General features: G+C 42.7%; 1 protein-coding gene across 1 annotated transcript in view; it reads left to right on the forward strand.

Annotated features, from left to right (window-relative positions):
• Positions 1–24,507: 24,507 nt before the first annotated feature.
• The window catches only part of LOC134574890 (membrane-spanning 4-domains subfamily A member 4A-like), a 120,360-nt gene continuing 118,195 nt past the window's right edge, over positions 24,508–26,672 (forward strand). The window contains exon 1 of the mRNA XM_063433940.1: positions 24,508–24,526. The gene's annotated coding sequence lies outside the window, so the exon portion shown is untranslated. The remainder of the gene's footprint in view (positions 24,527–26,672) is intronic.

Genomic DNA, 26,672 nt, shown 5'->3' on the forward strand with positions numbered 1-26,672 from the left:
TACCTTTCATTTTTTATTTTTTTTAGAATTTATGTACTTGAAAAAATATTTTGGTTGGTTTTGCATTCTTTTGCCATCAATTACTCCTTTTCTAGTTTAGCCACTTTAATTGCCTTTTTGCAAGTATTATTGGCTTTCTTATATCTTATATAGGATGCCTCCGATTTGTCAGATTTAAATACTTGAAATGCCCTTTTGTTATTTTGAATCTCTTGTTTTACTTCTCTACTAAGCCACATTGGTTTCAATTTGATTCTTTTATATTTATTACCCAGTCGTACATACTGAGAAATGTACCTTTCTAATATTTGTTTGAATAGTTTCCATTTATCCTCAGTGTTTTTTTCACTAAGGAGTTTATGCCAGTCGATATGTTGTAGAGCTGCCCTAATCTTATTGAAACTGCCTTTTAAAAAAATATACGTTTTAATATATGCGTGCTTTCGCTTTTTTGCGTTTATTTAAAAAATTACCATATTATGATCACTATTTCCCAAATGCTGCCCTACTTCAATGTTGGTCAAACGATCAACATTGTTTGTTATAAGAAGATCCAGACAGGCTCCTTTCTAGTTGGTACTTGTACCAGTTGTGACATAAAGGTGTCCTTTAACAAATGTAAAAACCTGATTCCCCTTGCTAAAGTACTAATCACTCTATCCCAGTTTATGTCCAGGTAATTAAAGTCTCCAATAATTAATGTGTTACCCCGATTTGCAGCTTTCCCTTCGCTTGCCCCAAGCAGATATCTACCCATAAAGCATCCACATTTTCCTTGTCACACTCCACATGCCTAAGATTTGACTTTAACTGATGGTTGGCATACAAACATACCCCACCACCCTTCTGTTTTTTTCTATCCTTCCGAAATAGCGTGTACCCATTTAAGTTAACTGCCCAGTCAAGTGTCTCATCCAACCATGTTTCTGTTATGCCTATTATATCATATTGTTTAGTGTATGATATTGCTTCTAGTTCCCCCATTTTGTTATAAAGGCTCTTTGCATAAGTAAGCATACATTTAATATTATCATGATTAATTTGTATTTTTTTGTGAATTTTCATCAATATTACATACCTCCTCTGTTCTGAACTCCCCCCCATCTCCACCACCCTTACACTGAGCTAAATCACATCTCCATTCTAACCTCTCTCCATTTTCTAGATTGTTTTGACCCTCCCCCCCTACTACTAGTTTAAAATCTCCTCCAACCTTCTAGCCATTCTATCCCCCAGCACAGCAGACCCTTTTCCATTTAGGTGCAATCCATCACGACAATATAGGTTGTACCCAAGCGTAAAATTGTCCCAGTGCTCTAAAAACCCCAAACCCTCTTTCCTGCACCAAGACTTCAGCCACACATTGACCTCTCTAATCTTGACCTCTAGTAACAACATGCAACATAAAACACAAAATGCTATGGAAAATTATTGTGTGATATAGTTGTTACACTCTTCCCGATCAAGTAACAACCAATGGGGCTTGTAAGTCTAAAACTCTTGCATTACAGTGCATTAAATTTCACTATATTGTGGTAGTGGTATATTACATCCATTTTAAAAAAAAACAGCATTTGTCAGTGTAGTTGGTGGCTGTGGTTGGGGGTTCTGAAAAGATCATGGGAACTGATGAGGCAGTGATAGGACAATATAAATCAGGTACCTGTAGGTGAGGACAGTTTCTTACATGGGTTTTACCATCGGAGAGCACATAGCTGTTGGGTTGGTGAGCTTTTCCATAAATCATGATATACAAAACAGAGGGGGGAGATACGGCGCTAACTCTAAAGGCAGCAAGTCTGTAGTATGGATACCCTAACAATCCAAAATGAGAGGACAAGAAAAATTAAAAAAGGGAACAGGCTGCATCAAATATGAATGTTGACTAAACAAGTGTATGAACACAATATTTCAATGCAAAATAGCTTAAATAAGAATAGGATCAGAGTCCTAGTGCGTCGTGACAGTAAATGATGCATGCTATCCCTGGGTGTGTTGTGCAGATTGAGTAGGGTAGCATAGATTTCAGAACCGTCATGTGCATATTTATCTAGGAGATGTTGGGCTCATTTAACATTAAGCTCTGCCAGACCATCGGATCTAGGGTTAGTGGCTTTGCTCGGAACATGCTGAAAATCCAACTGGTGAGCAAAGTTCCTACTTGAAAATTATGTTGCATTGTCAGTCATCAATTGGTGGGGAATCCCATGTGTAGAGAATTGCCACTTTAATGTCCTGCTCACAATGTTACTGGAAAGGTTTGGGAGCGTGTCAAACTATCACCAGTCAGAGTATAAATTCACCAAAACCAGGTAACTCTTGCCTACCCACTGAAATATGTTATGTGGACTTCCTTAAATGAACTAGGCCACCCGTTGAGAATTGTGTCCATGAGACACCTGTAGGTGGCATTTGCCTGTGTGCTTTTTAAAAGTTACTTAATTATTCTTGATGACAACACCCTCTCCAGAGCTAGTAAGAAATCACAATCTTTAATAGCTCATAGAGAATCAGTGCATGTGGGGGAGGTGTGCATGTGAAAGAGCATCCACAACATTCACGGCCTTTTTTATAGATCACATTCAGATGGTAGTGCTGAAGTTTGAACATCATTTGCTGGATGTGTGCTGAAAGCTAGAGAGGCTTTCTCAATATAGTTATGAGTGTCTGTTGATCGTCTCTACAGTCACTATAGATATAATCATGGAATTTTACACAAGCAAAGACTAGTCCCAATAGTTTTTCTCAATTTCTGGATAGCGTGCTTCAGTATCAGTGAGAACTCTTGATGCAAATATCACAGGCTTGCCATCTTTTTTTATTTTTTTTTATTAAATTCTTTATTTTATTGTGCACAAAAGAAATACCAAGATGCGAGCAATGCCACAACAGCTATTGCCAGCTTTTAGGTCGACATTGAAATACATGTTTGGCATATTAGTACATTGCACTTTTTATATGTTATGTAGATTCATCAAGGATTATATCAACACGTCAATTAGAAGAGAAGGCAGTCAGAATACTGGTTCGGGTTGTCGTACTGACTTTTGGTAAATTGCAGGGTCACAAGCTTAACTAAGGTTACTTTTCGTGTTAAAGAAAGAGAACAAACAACAAAAAGAAAACAAAAACCTAGATAAACATTATGACTAGTTATGAGTTAAACAGGCCAGGCAATTGCCTTTCTACAATAGCTCACTATCGTCTGTGACAATGGAGTAATCGTTAGTCTCACTTGTGCAGGGTCTGCTGAGCTAGTGATAGATGTGTTGCGCTGTACCTACATAGGATTCAGGGTTCACAATATACCTGGCGATTGCATGCTTATGATTAGAGTAACATCGCGTATTTGCATTTAACTGGTAATCTGTTAGGTTGTGGATTCGTCGTAGATAAGCGTAAAAATTTACGTCATACTATACTAGTCGAATGGGGGTCTAACACTTGGGATACGGTCTACAATGTCCTCTGTGCCCGCAGCATCGTCGCGGTGCAGTGAAAACAGTGAAGGAAAGCATGTGTAAGTGGATAAAGCGAGAAAAGAGAAAAAAAAAAAAAGGAACAAAGACCACTTGAAACATCAAACGTTACTGGATTAGTCCATCCCGAGTAGCCGATGCCGGCACCGTGAGCTTTATAGGCGTATCAAGGATAGTAGCAGTGCTACACTAGGGCCGTGGTAAGAGAGGGTGGATTGTCCCTTCAGGTTCCCTAGGTGAATTCAGGCCGGGCCCGGTTTCTGGGGGGCGAGAGTGGACTCTCTCGGAACAAATGTCTCGGTAGTGGCCGGGTGCCACTCATGGGGCTTAGAGGATGAGTGGGGTTGCCGCAGAGAATTTAGAGGTAATCCCAAGGTCGACAGCTGTCTACTTGCCTCCTGCAGGTCTGCTATTGAGTACGCTGTGTCTCCGTGGAGTACATGGAGCTTACAAAATGAGCGCCACTGGTATGTAATATGGTGCGCACGAAGCAGGGTGGTGAAGGGCCTCAGGGCCATGCGCCTTGCCATAGTTCCTCTGGATAAGTCAGTATAGAAGGAAAGGGTCATGCCCTCGAAAGTGAACGGAGTGCTGCCCTTGATGGCTGCCATAGCTGCTCTTTTGTCTGTAAGTTCTGGAATTTAACAATTAGATCCCGTGGCGCTGCCGCTGGGGCCATTGGTGACTTGGGAATCCGAAGCATGCCATCCAAGCATGTGCCCTTGAGCTGCTTGGTCGGGATCAAGGTGCTCATCAGACGCCTCATGAGATGAGGTAGTTCGGTGTCCGGGACCGCTTCTGCTATGCCCCTGATTTTGATATTTCGGGCGCGGCGCGAGTCCTCCATTGCCGCCAACTTTTGCTCCAGAAGCTGGTGCTGCTGTTGCAGCGATTTTAGATCCTGCTGCATCGATGACATCTGCCGCGTATGGGTGCGGGTGTCTAGTTCCAGAGTGTCGGTGTGTTTTGCCAAGCCTTGGATTTCCCTCCGCATGTCCGCCACATCAGCCTTGATGTTCTGGCGGAGATCCGCCAACAGTTCTTGCATGACCGTTTTCGTGACCGGGGCCGAGTCCGGTTGCGGTTTGGGTGGTGCTGGCACCTGTGTCGTGTGTAGGCATAGCTCTTCGGGGTCCGAGAGTTGTTCCTCGGGTTCATCGAAGTCGTCCAGATAGGCAGCCATGTTAGGCTCTATGGCGCCATGTGCTCGCCGCCACAGTTCCCCGATGCTTGTGCCAGGCCGTGGTTGGTCTGGTTTGAGCTTCTTAGTCTTCCTGCCCATTTCTGCGTTGTTTACCAGGTAGGGTCAGGTTCGTCTTCCAAATTGGGGGAGAATTTGAGCGGTTTTGTCAGTATTTTGTGCTGAAAAGTCACGGAGCTCTCAGTGCGTGCGACCAGTCAGTTCGGCTGTCGGCTCCGCCCCCCACAGGCTTGCCATCTTGAAGACAGATTGCGCAAAGTCTGTGCTGTTGAGTGTTAGCAGACAATATCACCTGCTTTTGTACATCAAAATACTGTAGGATGGGTGGACTTGTCAGATGTGCTTTGAGTGCATCTGCAGCAGCATGTCAGGATCTTGGTGTAGGAACTGAGGGGAGATGTTATCTCACTGTAGCAATGAATTCATTTTGAGAGATAATTGGTGATGCCAAGAAACCTTTGTTATCAATGTTTGTCTTCTGGGGCAGGCATTTGGTGGGTGGCCTTGTTATTTTTTGGGGTTAGACTTAACACCTTTATCTGTGAGAAGGTGGCCTACGTATGGCACCTCTGAGACCCTGAAATTACATTTAGTTGGATTGAACTGCAGATCAATGGTTCTAGTATGCATTTGAGCAATTTGTCATGTTCCTGAACAGACGAGTCCTAAATCAAGTTATTATCCATGACTATTTCACATGAGTGTCCAGCAAAAAGCTTTTCTATCCATCTTTGAAAGATTTCACTTCCAGTCAATATCCCATATGGTCTTCGTAAGAAATTGTATCTTCCGAATCCAGAAAGATTTGCTAAAATCCATGATCAGCATCTAAAATGCTAAAGCCCTTTGTCTGTGGCACATCAGTGACCTATTCGTTTACAGTATTTAATCAGTGATGAGGCCTCATGAGAGCTTTATTGAGGTACACAGGTACCATGCCATCCTTCTTGACTGCGGCTGCCATGGCAGACACCAAAAGGGTAGCCTCCTCTACTGGTTAGCTGGTGCCCAGTCTAGCCCAGTCTTGTTTCTAAATCTTCATCAATTTTGTCTTTCATAGCCAGTGGGACCCTACGGGGGCATATACAGTGGTAAGCACTGATTCATCCAGGTGAGTGTGATATGTGATTGGAAGTTTACCAGCATTGTCAGTACAAAATAGGTCCTCATAATTAGCCATCTTTGGAGCCCGATATAATACAGAATGTACCTCTGGGCTGAGTTGGATGAGATGTTACTGGATGCTGTCTGATACGCCTAACAGGGTTTTAAAATCTCTATCCATGATGTGGAATAACAACTTGTTCTTAAAAGAGCCAGGCTAGCAGTGCCCATTGATCAGTCAAATAAAGTAAACCTTAGGCAATTGTTTGACTGCCATAAGCTATCGGGATTACTTTATTTGACTGATCAATTTGGGCATCGGGGTCAATGCACTGCAATGTGGTTGAGGACATGATATTGCACCAGTGTCAATTTACAGTTTGACCTGCTTGTTAGAGGTTGTTGAGAGAGTAGTACATATTTCTCATTTATTTGCAATTAGGTCCACACTTTCACAATGAAAACAATCTTGGCAATTTTTTCCACGACATTTATTCTGTGTGCATATTTTTGATTAGTTCCACTAGGTGTAATCCATGCACCTGTATTTTGAGGCTTGGATCTACAGCACTTAACAAAGTGATTCCATTTGTTGAATGAGTTACACCATTTGTTAAAAGCAGGGCACTTGTTGGATTCAGTATCAAGCCCACTATTAATTCATGTTAGTGCACCAAAATCATTTTTCTTTAGCTAGCAGTCAATGTCGCACAAGATGCCAGCCCTTTTCCTTGATGGAACTGCTCCACCACCAAGAACACAGCAGCCTTGATCTACGCATTTAAACCCTACTTTGCGAACTTTCTTAACATGAAACTGACATTCTTCACTGCTCCTTTTTGACAAGTTTTTCAACTTACTCAAAGTATTTCAGTCCCCACAACAAGTTAGCCAGAGTGTAACCTTCTCATTTATAAATAAATAAAAAGTTTAAAAAGACAAAACTAAAAACCGGTTTCCCTAGTTTTAAAACATAGTAGTCTATGTAGCCCACTTACAATAACCTCTAGGGCTCCAAAAATAAATAAAGCAATACATCCCACTGAGTATGCAAATTTTACTGTTTTATCAGATCTGAAATATACAATCAGACTTCCAGTTCTCAGTTTAAAAAAGTTAAAAATAAATAAAAAAGCCTATGGGTTCAATAATCCCTCATATTACTATAATGGAACAATCAAGCAACTCTCCACCACCCTGACCGTACCTGTGGGCATCGGTTGTGGGCTATTTGACAAAATAAATAGGATTATAAGCTTTTGTCCCTTCCATACCCATTTTTGGTCAATGAGTGGGGGCTAATCAAATATTCTGGCGAGAGGACCTAGTGTCCACCCTGGCCCCCCACATTGCCAGCGGGTGAGGGCCACTTATAATTATATTCAAGAACATGGAAAATTGTTTAAAAGTTAACAGGGTTATTCACTAAACACCTAATTTTGAACAGGTGGACACAATCTGGTAAAAATTACCAAATTAGGTCAGTCTGAGTGAATCAGTAGAAATTGCCCAGATGCCCAATTGCCCAATTGCCAATCTGCTTACAGATTAAAATCAGTACTTTCACAATCACAAAATTCAAAGAGCCCCAGTTTTAATAAAATTCTTGACCATATTTCATATAAATAAATTATAATTGTAAGTTCTATTTGTCCGTTGGGCATCGCTCTCCACCTACACTGCTGACGCCACATAGCCGGACGTTTCTAAGCAGGAAGTGTTTATGTTGCTTGGAATATTTCTTTGAGTTACTGAATGTTTCGTTGAGAATACTGAAAAGGAGCTGGTTTATCAACATTCTCTGTTCTCATGTTCTTATTCACTAAACACCAAACAGTACCCAACATACTACAGAACTGTAAAAGCTAAGCAAGAATAGCCAGGCTGAGATTCTACAGCTACAACTACTGGCATAACTAATATAGACACTACAGAGGGTTCTGGTGCAAGAAATGTTTTGGGTATCTCTCTAAGAGATACTCTCTTAAGATACTCTCTTAAGAGTGGCCAAAAGGTAGATCCTAAACTATTGTACAACTCCCACAATGCCTTGCCAGCAGGGGATCAACTGTTTGCCCATTCTTGCAGGGCTGTATTTATGAGCAGTGTTTATTTGTTGGTATACAAGTATGCTTTGTATGAAATATGTGTGTGTGAATGTAGGAGTGTTTGTGTGTGTGTAGTGTTAGAATTTTATAACATGACAGGAGGCTTCGTATTTGCTTAAGTCTCTCTTTACTAGAACTCCACAGCAGCACAGAAAAAAACAACCAATCAGAAAAAAGTTAGGTACTATAAAACTCCCCTTCCCATGTATCATTTCCTCTTTCTTTGCTGCTCCGCAGACAGTACAGGTCAGAGTACCACTGCCTCCTGCTAATATTAGTTGGGGGCTTTGGAATTTATTACTTATTTACATTTGTTTTTAGAGTTTTTTGGGGGGGATTTTCTGTGCAGCTTATGCTTTCCTATATTTGTGTTAGACTGTCTTTGGATTCATGGGGGGTCTTGTGGGCCTTACTGTGCCTTTATATATCCCAGTACCTGTTATATACCTTGCAGTATTTTAAATATATCTTTTAGTGCCTGTTATATACCTTGCAGTATCTATGTACCTTTCAGTGCCTGTATTTATACCTTACTGTGCCCTTTTGGATTCCTTCGGTGCCTTTATGTACTTTACTGCACTGCCATTTTCCTTCTGTGACTGCTCATATCCCCCCAACCCCTCTGCCTACTGTTCCCCCCCCCCCCCTTTTCTTTCCCTCTGCCGTTTTACTTTCGGCGGGTTAAGCCGTTTGGAGGTCTCAGGAGGCTTTAGGCATCCAGCCCCCTATGAGACCTCCGAGCCCCGGGACCGCGGCGCTCAGATCTGACGGCCCCGTATGCGGGTTACCAGCCCTGGAGTGCTCCCGAACAGCGTGAGCACCCGGTGGGCAGAACTTATTTCCCGCATGGCCGCTTACCGTGGCTGGCTCTCTAAACACCATAGAGTTGCCAGGTAGGTTATAGTTCACCTTAAGGCAAGTCATTTCAGGAATGAAGGAAATTTAAAACACTGTCATATAATATGGGTCTTCTAACCTTATCTAAATAGATAAAAATATCCTGGCAAATATTTTTTTTTCAGTCCTTCTGCAACTAGCTTTGCTAATAGGCAATTTGATTGGATTATGTTACATATATACATTATCATAACAGACATGCATATTTTGATAGGAATTCATGAGACCGTATACACTACTGGATGTTTTTCATACTTACTGCCAGAGTTCCTATGTTAGTGCTATTAGCACACTTCCTCCCTACCATGTGGGTTTTGGTATACTGTATGGCTTGCACCCAATTATCCAAGATTCTATATATATATATATATATATACATATAGAGGGAGCTCTATCCGTGCTGTTTAGTCTCCTGCTGCTGGCAGAACACTACACCTGTAATTGGCCTGCTATGTCTGTGCCCCATTGATTGGCCTGCTATGTCTGTGCCCCATTGATTGGCCTGCTATGTCTGTGCCCCATTGATTGGCTAGCTATGTCTATGCCCCATTGATTGGCCTGCTATATCTGCCCATTGCTTGGCCTGATCTATTTGTGCCCGAACCCCCTTTTGGCCACAGGCCTAGGGGGATATCATGGAGGACAGCCCAGTACCCACTACTGACATGGAGATAAGGGGTGTCCAGGCAAGAACTGCTGCCATACTATCCAAGAGGACACCAGTATACGGCCACCTAAATGTGATTGGAAGGGTGAAGGCCCTAAACCTCATGCCCTAGGGGCAAGAACTTTTGAAGAACCACTGGCGCAAAAACCATGGTTTGCTCCAGCCCGGCGGCGACACATCTCCCAGGAGAATTTCGCACATGCAGGGACCAGTGCTCAGATGCCAACAGAGGACCTCGGTGTTTCCTTGTATTTAGCAAGTCTTTAGCTGCCTTTCAGGTACCTATCTTAGGTATTGGTAAATTTTCCTGCGTCAAGTTTAGCTCCTGACCCTTTCAATAGTTTTTTCCTTGTCTTGCTCCCCTGATTTACCATTTAACTTCTCTCCGAGGTACGTATTTACCTTTTATCTACATCAATTGTCATTGCTTTGTTTTCGTGCCTTCCAATTTTCCTATTGCTTGGGTCGTCGAGAGGCCTGACCTGGACCCCTCCGACCTCCCGGGCTCTCGTGGATTGCGGAGAACGTCTCCAGCTTTCCTCAGGCAACCAACGGTCATCCTGGACCCCACGTGCGCATGGGATCCGGGCGGTCCATTGGTAGAATCCATCATTATTTCAGAAGGTTAATCTCTCACCATACCTTTCTGTTATTAAGGATGGGCACGGCTCGAGGTCGTAGACTATGCCATCTACCTTTGGTTGGGTTTATTACCAGTTGATACCACCTCTCAGGTGAGTGATTCAGAGAAAGGTCTCATGGTCAGAGGAACCCCCATCAGGACCTCAGTCCTACACTGATATTATTAAATGGTGTACACTGCAGTTGGTCACCCTGAGTCTGATATGGACTCTAGTTGGGATTGCAAGTGGGTGCGGCCCTCCATCACCTCGGCCTGAGACTGATATTTATTTACACGAGTAGAGAACGTATCCTTCTCATATTCACACACTAATTCGTTATTGGAGGGCGCGACCCTCCTCCATCCTCAGTCCGATACTGAGATGGTTACAGGAGACAGGTTCTGAGTGTGCTCCACTCTCATAGCAAGAACCGGACATGGACGTAGACACTACCTTGTGGCCCGCTCCTACTATCAGCCTGCTGCTGACACAAGTTTGATTACATTATTAGAGGGTGCGTCTCTCTCATGCACTCACGCACTGCGGTGCCTCACCATTGCTGAGCACACAGGCTTGTACCTGTACAGGCCAATGAGGTCTGCATAGAGGGGCGTCCCTCCTACATTCAATGCAATATGGAGGTACGTGTCACATACCGGGTTTACCGCTGATGCTTCAGCTCTTGTACAGGGGTATAGTACCTCACCGGTATGCAAGGGAGACGATACTTCATAACAACTGGGTAAGGGGAGAGAACCCCTCCATTTTATTTACATCTGGCTACTGACTTCGCTATAGGATCTGCTGGGTCCGTACCACTGTATCCCACTCGAGAAATACTCACTGAGGTATTACTGGGGGAGTTTCCGCACCTTATTTTCACGCTCCCCTGAGATTTTTTTTTTTCAATTTGTATTTTTTATTCGGTTTAGAATAACATATACATCTGTTCCATTATATTCGTTTAAGTATACAATGTGTACATAGTGCTGTCATAATGGGTATAGGTTTGGCAACGGGTCTAACAATATGGATCTATTGCCCTGTATTGGTCTTTCTTGGTTGTCTTTATGGTGAAGCTCGGTGGCTAAGTCCCGTGGGCCATTGAGTCTTTGCGCCCTGTAGAGATTCTTCGTGCTCCTCCAGACTCAGTGTGGTCTCCGCTACTTGTTGGGTCTAGAATTAGCAGCCTTGGAAAGGGGAGTCAGCCTCTTTACGGTGCTGCTGGGCGGTGCATTTTGCCGGATTTCGACGGTCCTCTCCTGTTGTCTTCGATTCTCGGTAGGAGGTGATGACTTTTGCTGCGGCATGCGCTTCAGGTCGGCCTTTTGTAGGAAGGTCTCCAGGTCATCCTCTGAGGTGAGTTCGTATCTCTCTCCCCCCCACTTCTGTGAGGAGGGATCCTTCTATGCCTCAGCGATACTTGATGTTGGCGTCTCTTAGTGACCTGGCTATCGGTGCTAGTTGTCTTTTCACCACAAGTACGGATAATGGAGTGTCTGGGTATATGGCTACCCTGTGGCCTTTTCAGTAATACTGTTCCCATTTCTCTGGACTTGGACATTACAGCGGATCTCACGGAGATATCCCGGGCCAGCACAATGACATCTCTGGGTGCTGCGGTGGGCGCTGTAGCAGACTTCCTTACCCTAAACGCCGAGGTGATCAGAGGTAGGTTATGTGTGTCAGTTATTCCCATGGTTGTCAGGAGGGAGTGCGCATAGGGTAGGAGCTGTATGTCACCGACCTCTTCTGGGATGCCTCTGAGGCGTAAGTTACGTCGCCTGTGTCTGACCTCCATCGTGGTGATTGTGCATCTAATGTGTTTTACCTGTGAGGTAAGGTCTTGTATGTCTCGACCGTAGGTCTGGAGTTTGTCCTCTCTGGCGGCTTCCCTTGTTTCCAGGTTAGTGATTTTATGTCGTACCTCCTCCACCTCTGTCTGCACTGTCTGCAGGTCACTCTTCCAGATCTGTCTCATCTTCGTCAAGAGCTTTTTAATATCTCCTCTTGTGGCAGGTGCTTCGTCTTCCTCAGACTCTGTGATATAGGATCGAGGAGAGGGCATTGAGTCCTCCTCCTCCTGGGAGGTTTCAGATGCCTCGGGTGTGCCGCGGGCCTCCGGCGCCATCTTGGGTCTCTGTGAGGTCGCGGGCCTCTCAAAGGCATGTCTGATGTCTGGCTGCTGGGGCTTGGTCGGGCCTTGGGGTCTCTTATTTTTCTTCCCCATGCTCTCTGCTTGGGGGGTGTCTTTATCTCGGGTTGGAGTTCCGCGATTTCGCGGTATTTTCGGTTGTTTGTCTCTGGGTCAGAACGGAGCTCCGTGAAAAGACGTCCGTTCAGGTCCGGCGTAGGCCACGCCCCGCTCTCCTGAGATTTGATGGGATAACGTAGGGGCTGTTCGAACTGGGTACAGCTCCCAGGTTCAACCCAATTTGTTGGTGACCCCATACCTTCCTATTGGATATATTCCAGGAAGATGGTGCGGCCAACGGAGGTGCGTCGATTATTACAGGTGCAGGTTTTAGTATAATCTAGCCTATATCATACAAACAATCAAAATCTGTCTAGGTTATACAGACCATTGCGTACCAACGGTTCAGACTGTTTTTACCCATGGCAAAGTGACAGGAGATCCTGCGGCCTTCATAGAGCAAGTGTGCACTGTCTTACTCGCGTGACAAGACTGGGGAAGGCACACAACCCAGGCTGCAGGTACACCTTACACATAGGCCGCGTGGAAAGTATGGAATCTTCAGTTGACCTTGGTTTCCTTGGTTGTTAACAATCTTGGGATAGATGACAGGACTACCTCTGCTCCTCTGAGAACATGATTCGGTTATGGAGGACCCTCTTTCTAGGCTTTAATCCCTCACGGGAACCGTCTGGGTTGTGGTTTTCCGCTAACCCACCTAGCCAACTACCATCAAGGAGGCCTGCTTGGACCCTATGGGGAGAACCCTGGGTACCCCGACTCCTGCACAGATGTCACAAGGTCGGGACGCAACCTACTGCTTGAGAACTGCTCTGGAGTGGTAGCAAGCTCAGATATGACGGCCGACGTTCCCAAACTGAACGGCCTCTGCTTCGGACGGTTGTAGCTGGGACCTTGTTGGTTCGCTATTCCGGTTCTCCTATCGTTAGTGAAGGGACTTTTAGTCTTACCTGCGTATTTGAGAACGCTATGGGTTCTCGAGACTCCAGGCTAAGAAGGGAGGAATTCCTATAGTTCGGTTCTGGAATTCACATTCCTGGGTACCTGGGCCTAGGGCCTTATTGGGGAGATACGTGCCCGGACAGTCAGGGATACAGGGACCTAAGGTCTCACCATATTGCACCCTGTCTTGAAAGTGGCGTGCTGACCATGAGTCCCTCCACGAACTTTGGCAGGTTGGACATGGAACGGGATCGTACAGACTATCGGATTATTCACTCTCCCCCTAATCAGTCGCCAGTCTCGCAGACGGAAGTCCAACTCCAGACCCGCTCACCAGGGCCATTTTGTTTTTCATCAGCAGGCCTACACTTCGAACCGATTTATGCAGGGCCCAATTTCCCTTGGATCCGGACCATCTGTCACTCCCTGACAAGGATATATTTGGAGGGAAATCTCATACTCTAGTTTTGATTCCCCCTTTTGGTTATATCTAGGATGCACAGTTCCCTAGAGTAGCCGATCATCGTTTCGCTACGCTAGTTCAGTGTAGGGACTCAGATTGGACGTCCCTGGGGAGTACCTTATTCTACCACAGTTGCAGTTTACGCAGTCCATTTGGAGTGGTAGCACTCAGCATAATAGGTTCATTCTCGGATGAGACCACCAACCGGGTGGATCATGAGAGAACGATAAGACTCTATTCAGTTACGGAAATGATGGTAGACTCAGACGAATTACCTGAGGTTGGAATTTTGTCTACAAGACCACTTTACCTAGTGATCCCGACACGATCGAAGGAGCCATCTCCCACATCAAAGGTCGAGAACTGGTGACAGATTTTCTCGCAAAGTCCACGTAGGACCCTCAGTGTTTTACAACTACAGGGAAATAGCTAATAGGTCAGCTTTGCAGTTCAGGGTCGCCTACTAGGAAACGGGTCGTATCCCATATACAGTGTTTCCAACAACAGAGGGAGTTTTTCCCGTATTTGAGATATATCGACAGCTAGCATCTTCATTTATCCATCTACTGTCACTTCTCACAGTTGGAGGGCCCATTGAGGATTGCTCTGGTTATCTCCCAAAATAGGTACCAGCGAAATAAACAGCGTTGGATCTGATGGCTGAGCGTTAAAACAGCAAATACGAAGCCGCCTGTCATGTTATAAAATTGTAGATTATGCTAGCTTTAGTGTACCTATAATCTTAATTTTATTAATGACAGGAGGCGAGTATTTCCCACCCATTCTCATCCCTCCCTTGTTTAATTTTAATAGTTTGGGTTCATCAGGTACGTATGCAACTCTGCGTGTTGTCTCTGCTACCTGTCACTTGTTCTTATGTCTACGTTTCATAAGTCGGGTTGGGATCTCTACATACTCGGGTATTTTGGTTGCTACATTAAGTACCTACATGCTTGTTAAGGGTACATTTCATTGACTAATCAACCTGTTCGATTCTGTTTTTTCTCGTTTCAGTTTACAGTCTATCAACACTATCTGGTGTGGCAGTTCTCCTCGGATGGTGGACATTGTCGTATTCATTGTATCTAGGACTTCGTTTCTTCCCATTATATTTTTGCCTTTTGTTCGCAGCTTGAAAGAGGAAATAATGCATGGGAAGGGGAGTTTTATAGTACCTAACTTTTTTCTGATTGGTTGTTTTTTTCTGTGCTGCTGTGGAGTTCTAGTAAAGAGAGACTTAAGCAAATACTCGCCTCCTGTCATTAATAAAATTAAGATTATAGGTACAATAAAGGTAGCATAATCTACAATTTTAATGCAGTTGTGTATTGTGTATAGTCATGATGTTACATAGAAACGTAGAATGTGACGGCAGATAAGAACCATTCGGCCCATCTAGTCTGCCCAATTTTTTTTTTTAATACTTTCATTAGACCCTGGCTTTATCTTATAGTTAGGATAGCCTTATGCATATCCCACGCATGCTTAAACTCCTTTACTGTGTTAACCTCTACCACTTCAGCTGAAAGCCTATTCCATGCATCCACTACCCTCTCAGTAAAGTAATACTTTCAGATATTATTTTTAAACCTTTGCCCCTCTAATTAAGGACTATGTCCTCTTGTTGTGGTAGTTTTTCTTCTTTTAAATATAGTCTCCTCCTTTACTGTGTTGATTCCCTTTATGTATTTAAATGTTTTTATCATATTCCCCTGTCTCGTCTTTCCTCCAAGCTATACATGTTAAGTTCCTTTAACCTTTCCTTGCTAGTTTTATCCTGCAATCCATGAACCAGTTTAGTAGCCCTTCTCTGAACTCTCTCTAAAGTATCAATATCCTTCTGGAGATACGGTCTCCAGTACTGCGTACAATACTCCAAGTGAGGTCTCACCAGTGTTCTGTACAATGGCATGAACACTTCCCTCTTTCTACTGCTAATACCTCTCCCTATACAACCAAGCATTCTGCTAGAATTTCCTGCTGCTCAATTACATTGTCTGCCTACCTTCATAAATACTCACTCCTAAATCCCTTTCCTCAGATGTTGAGGTTAGGACTCTAACAAATATTCTGTACTCTGCCCTTTGGTTTTTACGCCTAAGATGCATTATCTTGCACTTATCCACATTAAATGACAGTTGCCACAACTCTGACCATTTTTCTAGTTTACCTAAATCATTTGCAATTTGGCTTATCCCTCCTGGAACATCAACCCTGTCACATATCTTATCATCAGGACCTTCTGCAATATCACTAATAAAAACATTAAAGAGAATGGGTCCAAGTACAGATCCCTGAGGTACCCCACTGGTGACAAGCCCATGCTTCGAATATACTCCATTGACTACAACCCTCTGTTGCCTGTCACGCAGCCACTGCCTTACCCATTCAACAATATTGGAATCCAAACTGAAAGATTGCAATTTATTGATAAACCTGCTATGTGCAACAGTGTCAAAAGCATTACTGAAATCTAGGTAAGCAATATCTACTGCACGACTTTGATCTATTATTTTAATTACCCAATCAATAAAAAAATACAAGATTAGTTTGGCAGACAGTGTGAACTTCAAAGGAAGTAAAGTAAAGGGCGGGGCAGGGAGTATAGGTTGAAAGGTACATTGAGGGGAGAGAAGGAGGCCTACACTGTCTTCTTTACAGTTGAGTCTGGGAGTGTGGGAGAATTATAGTCCACTGAAACATAAAGAAGCGGGAGTGATGCAATGGCTAGTGCTTCTTGTGTCAACACTAACAATGTCAACACTGACAGTGTGTAGGCATAGTAAACACTGAGAGGAAGCATAATAATTCACGAGTAAGACAAAAAAATCAGGGTACAGAATAAAGTAAGGATATCGTATTCTTGGTGAGACATTCACATATCACTTATCTGGGGGTAAAGATAGCGTATACATTCAGGGGTATTACCACTCTCAACCTCTTCCTCCCTCCCACAAACATGCAAACAACTACTTTACAAATGGAAAGACGTTATGTTATCATGGCTAGGTAGGATCAATGAAGTTAAGATGATGATTCTTTCGAAACTATGGTATATCTTTCGAATGTTACTGGTACCCCTATCGCCCTCCCTAGGCAAACAACTCCAAAATTTCCAGTCAGCCTATATATGGGAGAAAAAGAAAACTTGCATACCTATGGCTCTCCTCCAAACCCCGGTCAAGTCAGTAGGGCTCGGGTTCCCTAATATCATAAACTATCAGAGAGCTGCAATACTAGAGACAGCGGTTAAGTTACATGCCCAAAAAACTAACATTACAATGGGTGGACTTGGAAAATAGTTACAGCCCCATGGGCTCAACAATGGACTATATGTGGACTCCTAAACATTTAAGAGACAAATGCTGTACACTACTACCCCTCACTAGATACTCGGTACAAGCATGGGACCACCTTCACCGCCCACAAGTGGCCACTCGCAAATTCTCACCATGGGCACCCCTTAACTCCAACTCCATTGGGCGCTCAACTCCATTTCCCCATGGTTATCTCTAAACAGGTGGAAAGAACTAGGTGCAAACTGCATCATCGATCGATGTAAAGAGGTGGAAATAATACCTTTCCCAGAGCTACAAGCTACATATAACCTACCCCCGTCCTTTATTTTCCCATACGTCCAACTAAAGAGTATACTCGCAGACCGAGTGGTACATTCCGCACAACACACACCTAACTCCGACCAGGACTTACTCGCACTGTACGACCGATGTCACAAAGTTTCGGTCAAATCTAAAACTCTGTCCTTAGGTTACTCTGCCTTGAGAACTCACCCCCCCTCCACCCCCCCACAATAGAGTTTAAATGTAGAACTCAATGGGAAAAGGAAAGTCCACAGGCCTTCACAGATAAACAACGGTTAGACTCACTCTTGGCCTTGAAAGGTATCACATCCTGTTATTCTCATATAGAGGCTAATAAAAAGCTCATATACAGATGGTACCTCACACCTGACAAATTAAATAAAATATACCCACTCTCCTCAGATAAGTGCTGGAGATGTGGACAATCCAAAGGAACTATGACCCATATATGGTGGGACTGCCCAGACATCCCCCCATTGTGGACAGAAGTCCAGAAACTGTGTGACATACTGGGAATCCAACAGTTGTCGTTAACACCCATGATGGGTCTCTTTCTCCTTACCCCAATAATATCCCTCTTCTTGAAAGGCATTTATTGGTGATAATGATCCTGGCAGCATGTAACCTCATTGCTGGCCACTGGGGACAAACGGTGTGCCCCTCTCCAACGCTTTTGGGTCACAAGATACGATAATACCTTAGGTACGAGATGCTGGCAGCAGCTATGCCCGAACAAATAACCAACACTCAACATAAATATATGGCATGCTTGACAACAAAGATACTTTTTTGAATGGATACAAATGGTTGTATCATTGCTTTCTTTCCAGAAATGATTTATAATCTATAATCTTCAAATTCTAACCCACAATATATAGGGGGAACAACACAAATAAAGTTATTATACTGATACATATCAACATTTGTGTAAATATAAATATGTTACAGAATGTATAAAAAACGACAAAGAATACAATTCAACAACATATACATGCAGAATGAACTTGATTCAATATCCATCTATAAAATAAAAATAAGGAGTAGTATCCATATATCGTTGTACATTTTATAATATGTCCAGATAGTGGACTTATATATATGGTTATAAAAATTTCACATTAATAATAAAATAAAATAAAGAACCCCAAACTCCACTTAATGAAATGAGAATAAAGAAAAGGAAAAAAAAGAAAAAAGATAGAAAAGGAAAACAGGTCTATGCATTATTGGATAAAGCTAAATTAAACCGGTTAAGTCAATGTCTTGGTTTAAACCCATTTTTAATGTTCCTAAATTATATATCCATTCTGCTTCTTTTTTAATTATTTCTTGCATTCTATTCCCTCCTCTCCAATGTACATCTATCTTGTCGATTCCAAAGGCACGAAAAGTCGACCATTCAAATAAACTGCATGTATTACAGTGTCTGGGTACACTGTGGTCGATTTATTTTATTTCTTATATTAAGAAAATGTTCTCTGAACCTAATGTGTAATTTACGGGTGGTCCTGCCCACATATTGTGCCTCGCATCCACATTGGAGCAGATATATGGCATAAGTGACAGTACAATGTACCCAAAAAAACATATTTAATTAAGAAATTTTTACATTGTACTGTCACTTATGCAAGGAGCACTTAGGTGGTTTCAAGGAGCACAATACAACGATACTTGAACAAAAAATTAGCTAGATAGTCGAGTTGGTAGAAAGAAGTCTTTACTGCGCCAATGCCACAAAAAAAAACCTGGTTACAATATGCCCGACAACACCTTGACACTCCTCACAGCTACTGGCACACTGTAATTTGGAGTGACAAGACCCAAATACATCTTCATGGTCACAACCATAAGCGCTATGTTTGGAGAGGAGTCAACAAGGCCTATAGTGAAAAGAATACCATCCCCACTGTAATACATGGTGGTGGCTGACTGATGTTTTGGGGGATGGGAGCTCTAAAGGCACGGTGAATCTTGTGAAAATTAATGGGAAGATTTCAGCATGTTATCAGAAAATACTGGCAGACAATCTGCATTCTTCTACAAGAAGGCTGCGCATGAGATGCTCTTGGACTTTCCAGCATGACAATGACCCTAAGCACAAGGTCAAGTTGACCCTCCAGTGGTTATAGCAGAAAAAGGTGAAGGTTCTAGGGAGGCCATTACAGTCTCCTGACCTTTATATCATCTAGCCACTCTGGCGAGATCTCAAACGTGCGGTTAATGCAAGACGACCAAATACTTTACATGACCTGGAGGCATTTTGCCAAGATGAATGGGCAGCTATACCATCTTCAAGAATTAGGGGCCTCATACACAACTATGACAAAAAACAGCAAACTGTCCTTGAGGCTAAAGGGGGCAATACATAGTATTAAGAACTATGCGTATGCAGACTTTTGGACAGGGGTCATTTCATTTTTTTTTTTTTTGCCATGTTTTGTTTTATGATTGTGCCATTCTGTTCTAACCTACAGTTGAATATGAATCAAATAAGAAATACAAGAAATGTGTTTTGCCTGCTCACTCATGTTTTCTTTAAAAATGGTACATATATTACCACTTCTGCAAGGGTATGCAAACTTTTGAGCACAACTGTTTATAAATTATTTTTAAAAATGCTGAAGACAGAAAAAAAAGTCTAGGAAAAAGGGGAATTGGAGTAACACCTGGTACATGCATTTCTCACCCATGGTGGTCCCATATGAAACATAATTTATATTTTAAAAAATGTTTTTTTTTTTTTTTTTTTTAAAGAAAATTGTCTAGACTTCCTCAAAATATTTTACTTGTCTGGCATATGTTTGTCTTCTCCATAACTAATAGTCCATATTTCCATGTACAGTATAACTGCGTACCTGCCAACAGATGCGATCACTGTATGGCAATATTTCCTAAATACCGCTGTTCCAGGTTGAATATTTGTTTATAAAACATGATATATAGATATCAAAAAGAAAAAGGCACTTTCTGTGTGAGCTTGTGTTATTATCCTAATTGTATTTGCTTGGTGGCCTGTGTTTACCCTACAGCAGTGGAGGACTGTAACTTATGGTCTGAAAAGGGAAGCACATGAACCTCACACATCTCATATCCCAGAAAATATTCTAATGGGAAAGTCCAGATTTGGAGAGTATAAGGTCAAGCACACACACACACATAGTGATGGGCTAGCAAAAGTCCTGAAGAATTTATGCCTGCTGCCTCACTCTTGCAATACGCTATCAACAGACATGTAGGAATAACACAATTCATCTCAACAAAAAGAAAAGGAGTTCTGATGCTACAGCCAACAAAACATATGTGCTAGTGACCATGGATCCTCTTGACATCCTTCCCCTGCACTACAAATCGGTGCTTTTAGCCATTCCGTTTATCCAGGACTATTAAGTATTCTCATACTGATTTTAAATTCAAATACTTTCTTTAATTTTACAAATTAAAATAATTGTACATATTGATAGTAACAACTAGTACAATAAGTGTAGAAAGTAACAATTACAATATTAATAATACAGTAAGAATTAAAAACAAAAACTAACGAACAAAAAAAATAAAGTCCTATTAGCCATTCCCTGCATAGAGCCTTCATACACAGATTGTTATCAAGCAGTATAAATAGCAGTAATAAATAATAAATCAGTAATAAGCACCAAGACAACAGCTGAATAAAACTGAGTTCAAAAGTCAATATTTTCTGAAGCAGTGATTCATTATATTGAGAAATACACAGGATCTGACACTTCACTATTAGTGGAACTTTGTTACAGCCATAAAAATACACACCTACTGAGATTTGGTTATTAGACAGTTTCCTTTTGTTGGGATTACAGTATGATCCAGCACGTAGAATTGTGTAACACAGAGGACTGATAGGTAACGTATATCGGACCTTAGAATGGCCGGACTAACGTATCAAAGAATAGTCAGGAATAGCCGAGGTCAAGGGACACAGAAAGAGGTGGGGTCAGGGATGCCAGAAAATAGGGAAGACAAAATCAATGCCAAAGTCAAAATAGGAGAATAACCAGAATAAATAACGCGCTCTCAGACAACCACAAGGGAAACCACGACAGGGCACAGAGCAAGAGGAGAACTGGGCCTAAATACCCTGCCTGTGGATCTGATTGGTTGTAACCGGCCTTTGACCCCAAAGGCAGTTAGCAGGTTCCTATTTGCATGATTGCTGCTCAGCACAAACCCTCCTGTGGATTGATTGCTGCTCGGCACAACTTTTCCTGTCAGAACAGTAAATGCCATTAATCACATTTTTATGTGCAGATGAATATGTGACACTTTTACAATACAAAGAGTCTCCCGTTATACTCTTGCTTGCATGTGATTAACCTACAGCAGCGGAGGACTGTAAGGTCTGAAAAGGGAAGCACATGAACCTCACACATCTCATATCCCAGAAAATATTCTAGTGGGAAAGTCCAGATTTGGAGAGTGTAAGGCCAAGCACACACCCACATAGTGATGGGCTAGCAAAAGTCCTGAAGAATTTATGCCTGCTGCCTCACTCTTGCAATACACTATCAACAGACATGTAGGAATAACACAATTCATCTCAATAACAAAAAAAAGGTGTTCTGATGCTACAGCCAACAAAACATATGTGCTAGTGACCATGGATCCTTCCCCTGCCCTACAAACTGGTCATGTTAGCCATTCTATTTATCCAGGACTATTAAGTATTCTCATACTGATTTTAAATTCAAATATTTTAATTTTAATTTTACACATTAAAATAATTGTACATATCGGCGGAGCTTGGCTGCCGATCTGAATGGCCGCATCTTCCCTGAGCTCTGTGAAGGATACCCTAAAGAGACTGCTAAACGGAGGGGAAAACCCACGAAACGTGCATAAAAGATGACTCACCCACTTGAGAATACTGACATGGGTAGGAAAAACAAGAAACCCAGATCGGACAAGGGCCTGCCAGCCCTGGACATCAGCGAACTGTTCCACAACTCCCAGATGGCCTTATGGAACAACATGGCGCACATCGCAAGGGATTACTCATGCTCATCTAAAAAACCTTCTGGATGTGGGGGAAGAAAGCACACACGGTATGCAAACGGGACCCCGGCCATCTCTGACTGAGGATAGAGAACTGTTACCGAGTCCATATTAAAGAAAATGCTAGAGGAGCTCTGAGCCAATATAGTCAGTGATATGGCCCAATTCCAGAAGGCTGTGGACGGCACTCACCCAAAAGTTGCCGACCTAGAGGCCTCACACAACACACAGGACACCAGGCTCTCAGAGATGGAGAAGCAACTGGGGGAGTTCTGCCAACAGCAGAAAGCAACCACGGACAGGGTGTATGCCCTGGAGGACCAGCAGAGGGGATATAATCTAAAGGTAAGGGGAGTGCCAGAGACACTGAGCCCATAGACTTACCACACTTCATCAGAAGATTCATGGCTGCTACCCTGCTGCCTAAACAAGCCAGGACTGTCAAACTGTTCCCTAAACCGGCAACTGCACCACTGACCTCCACACTGGATATTATAATAAGATTCCAGTCTCTACAGTCTCTACAAGACCGGGCTCACTCTTGTCAGCCTTGAGGGAAAAGAACCCACTGCAATTTGAGGGAGCTAATTTACAACTGTTTCCAGACTCAACCAGGAATACCCTTGCATGGCGTCGATCTCTGCGCCCTCTCCTCCAGCTCATGCACGCTAAGGACATTCCCTATCGCTGGGGCCCACCAAGAGCCCTGATATTTACTGCCCAGGGAGAAACTCACCTTCACACGATGGGCCTTCTCACCCAGACCACATCTGCCACAGTATCCCTATCTCGCCTAGACCCAGCGATGATAAAATAATTCACCCTCTGATCTACACAGGCTCCACCGTCATCCAGAGCAGCCAGTGACCTGAACAATTGACATGGACTAGGAGCTGAAAGCCAGGTCCCTAACTTCACAGAGACTTACTCTCTTTTACCACTGGTTCTTTTTTCTTTTTTTTTAGTTAGTCTCATTATATTTATGATTTTCACGCATACACAGATTATAGCAGCCCCTTAATCCTTTACACACTACCATACCTTTGACGCCTTAAGCAATAGGCACACAGGGTTCCTCCACCCACAAAGCACTTCTGACACCACTATGCACACGCTTGACAAGGCCTCTCAACCTACCAGACCATCTCCATGCACCCAGCGCTTAGCTAAGTCACCACCGCACCCCCCCCCCCCCCCCCCTCTCCTTCCCCATCTTGTGTTTTAATACCTAAGTGTCTACACATCAGAGCACAGTGCAGGAGGGGGTTAAAAAAACAAACACTACTATTTGATACACGTGAATGTTCTCCTGTGGACCCTAGCTATAGTAAACATAATTGACCTGTGTAGATGAAAAAAAGTCAGTTTTATCTCTGTTAGCTCATGAAACTGTATTATCTTGTTTAATTTACAAAAATGGGCACGATAAGCATGTTACCTATGCAAACCTTGATTTTATGATTGTAACCTGTAACCAATTGCAAATGGTTGAATCATATGCCCGCAAAAATAAAGAATTTTAAAAAAATAATAATAATTGTACATATCGATAGTTACAACTAGTACAATAAGTGTAGAAAGAAACAATTACAATATTAATAAAACAATAAAAATTAAAAACAAAAACTAACTAACAAAGAAAAAAAGTTCTATTATCCATTCCCTGCATCCAGGACTACAAAGTATTCTCATACTGATTTTAGAGTTCAACATCTTATTTATTTTGAAATAATAGTATATGAATCTTTCATATAAATGAAAAACATGGTCATTTCGCTGTTTACTTCATGATTCCTGTAGAACTAAAAAAACACAGAGATAAACTTTAAACTTGTGGCGTAATATTATTTACTTTTGGTTAGATCATGCATGATTGTTAAACTTAGCCTAAGTATTAAATTATTCCTCTTGGAATCATATAATAATCGTTGTGTATCCTGTATTACATAGAGCCTTCATACACTGATTATCAAGCACCAAGACAACAGCTGAATAAAACTGAGTTCAAAAGTCAACATTTTCTGAAGCAGTGATTCATTATATTGAGAAATACACACGATCTGACACTTCACTATTAGTGGAACTTTGTTACAGCCATAAAAATACACACCTACTGAGATTTTGTTATTAGACTTTGTAAAGTTTCCTTTACAATACAAAGAAACAGTAACAGACAGAGAAAAAAAGAACACAGACAACCACGGTAAGCATGAATGTTTGTCCTAAGTAGTTACTTGCACAATGAGTGGCGTGGGAATATAAATTACAAAATGCCTATTTATTTTCTAATATATCCATAACGCAATGCAAGTAACCATTATGTTTTATTAGAAATTAATAAATACATTTAAAAAACTGTCTCAAATTTGTATACTGAATATTCCAATGATTGATTAGTACTTTTTTCTGTTGCAGTTTGTTCTCACCAATAATGTAAAAGTATGTTATGTACAAAATTGGTAGAGACAGCATTACAAAATGTGGCATGGTCATCTAGCTGTAACACATGTAGGACTATGTTATATACCCATGTCATATTTGATTTAATTGCCTTCCTTGCAATACTGGATTTGAGCACTATATATATATATTTTTTTTTTTTTGACATTCTTTATTTTTCATTTTTCGTTTTGTGGTATACATAGTTTTGTTTTAATACAATGTTAGGGAAGTCTGTAAGTGCGACATTATTTTACACTGTCATATCATTCGTTATTACAACAGGGAGCTCATAGTGAGGGCTCAAACATGGTAATCGACAGTTCTAGGTGAGTGCTTAAACTGTGCTTCGGTGGTTGGTACCGTGTTCTTTCACATCTGATGTGGTAGTTTACTGAGTTACGGTCAGGGCTTCTTGGTGACCCCTTTTTTTTTTCTCTGTTAACGGTCTTTGGCCATGATTGTGCGTCCGTGAGGACAGTCCGGTTAATTCTAGTTAGGCTTCAGAGGTGTGTGTCGCTGTATATCGATACCGGCCTGCTTTACTAGTGTATTGTCTGCAGTGTTGCCCTTTTTGTTACGTCTGTGTTCCGTCAGGGTCTGCGGTTGGCTTATTCGTGGTTCAATGGTGGTCCTGGTGTTGTCATTTGTAGGTATGGGGTAGGTTGGGTAGTGTATAGGTCATGCTAGTTTGTATGTGCTACGTGTGTGTTGCCGTGTGTCAATTTATTCCCCTTACCGGTGTATTGTGGTTATCTCTTATTGTCAAGGTGACCATATTTTGGTAGTTTGCGGTTTGTTGCGTCGTAAGACCAATATGTATATGTGTGTTGTATGGTGTGTCTGTCCACCTCGACGGGTCCGTCTATCCTGGACCTGTCTTGGAAATTGTCTATTTCAGGCTATCTTGGGCTGTACTCGCCTCTCGTAAGCCTAGGGGCCGTGTGTGGACGGTTCCTGCCTCCCGGTGTCTTTGTTCTTCTCAGTGTTTTTACTTCATGTGTGTCTGTGTGCATATTGCCTTGTTGTTTTCCCCCCACTGTCTTTCGTGGCTGCCCTACGCCTGTCACCCTCTTCATATGTGTCGTCCTGCAGCCCGTTTCTCTCAGTGTAGTGTTGTGGGTTGGTGTGGGTGCCGTCAGCGAGAGCGTCTCCCTGGGTCTTTTATATTCTTGGGTTTTGTGGGGTTGGGGGAGGTGTATGGGTCAGTTGTGTGTGAGAGAGTTATTCGTGTCAGATCGTTCCTACTGCTGTTCATCTGTCTGTCGGGGTGTTTGTGCCAGTGTGGGTGCGCCCCCGGGTCCCGCCAGGGTGTCTCTTGCTGGAAACCATGTCAGGGTGCATTTGTCCGAATGTCCCTGCAGGGAGGCATGCTGAGGCATGCTGAAAATCGTTTCCACTTTCTCTATCCATTGTTGTAGGGTGGGTGCTGCCGTGCTCTTCCATAGTAGTGGGATGAGAGATTTCGCCGCTGTGAGTAGATGTATGATGACACCCTTTTTATAGGTCTTCAGGGGTGTGTGCGTGTGGTTGAGCAGCATCACAGTTCTATCCCTGTCTCTCTTTCCCATTTTTCAGTGAAGCCTAGCGGGCTCTTGTCACCATTGTTTTGCAGCGCGGAGTATAGGTGCGAGACTCCGTGCGTTAGGTGCTGTCTGGTCGCGCATAGGTGTTCCAGGGGAAACAATGGGTGATTTAGATGGGCCTTGCCTGTTATAGTGGCAATATAGGTTTTCACTTGGTGGTAGCAGAATTCATCTAGGCCGCTAGGTCTGCGGTCCTGCATTAGCGTTGCCAGGGGCTTGAGAGTCGTTCCGTTGCACCACTGGTGTGTGTGTACCCAGTCCATTGCTCCGAAATTCTTGAAGTCGGCAGGTTTCAGTCCCCCGGCTAGCCTAGGGTTGTGAGTT

Source organism: Pelobates fuscus, chromosome 10 (assembly GCF_036172605.1).
Source record: "Pelobates fuscus isolate aPelFus1 chromosome 10, aPelFus1.pri, whole genome shotgun sequence".
Taxonomy (NCBI): domain Eukaryota; kingdom Metazoa; phylum Chordata; class Amphibia; order Anura; family Pelobatidae; genus Pelobates; species Pelobates fuscus.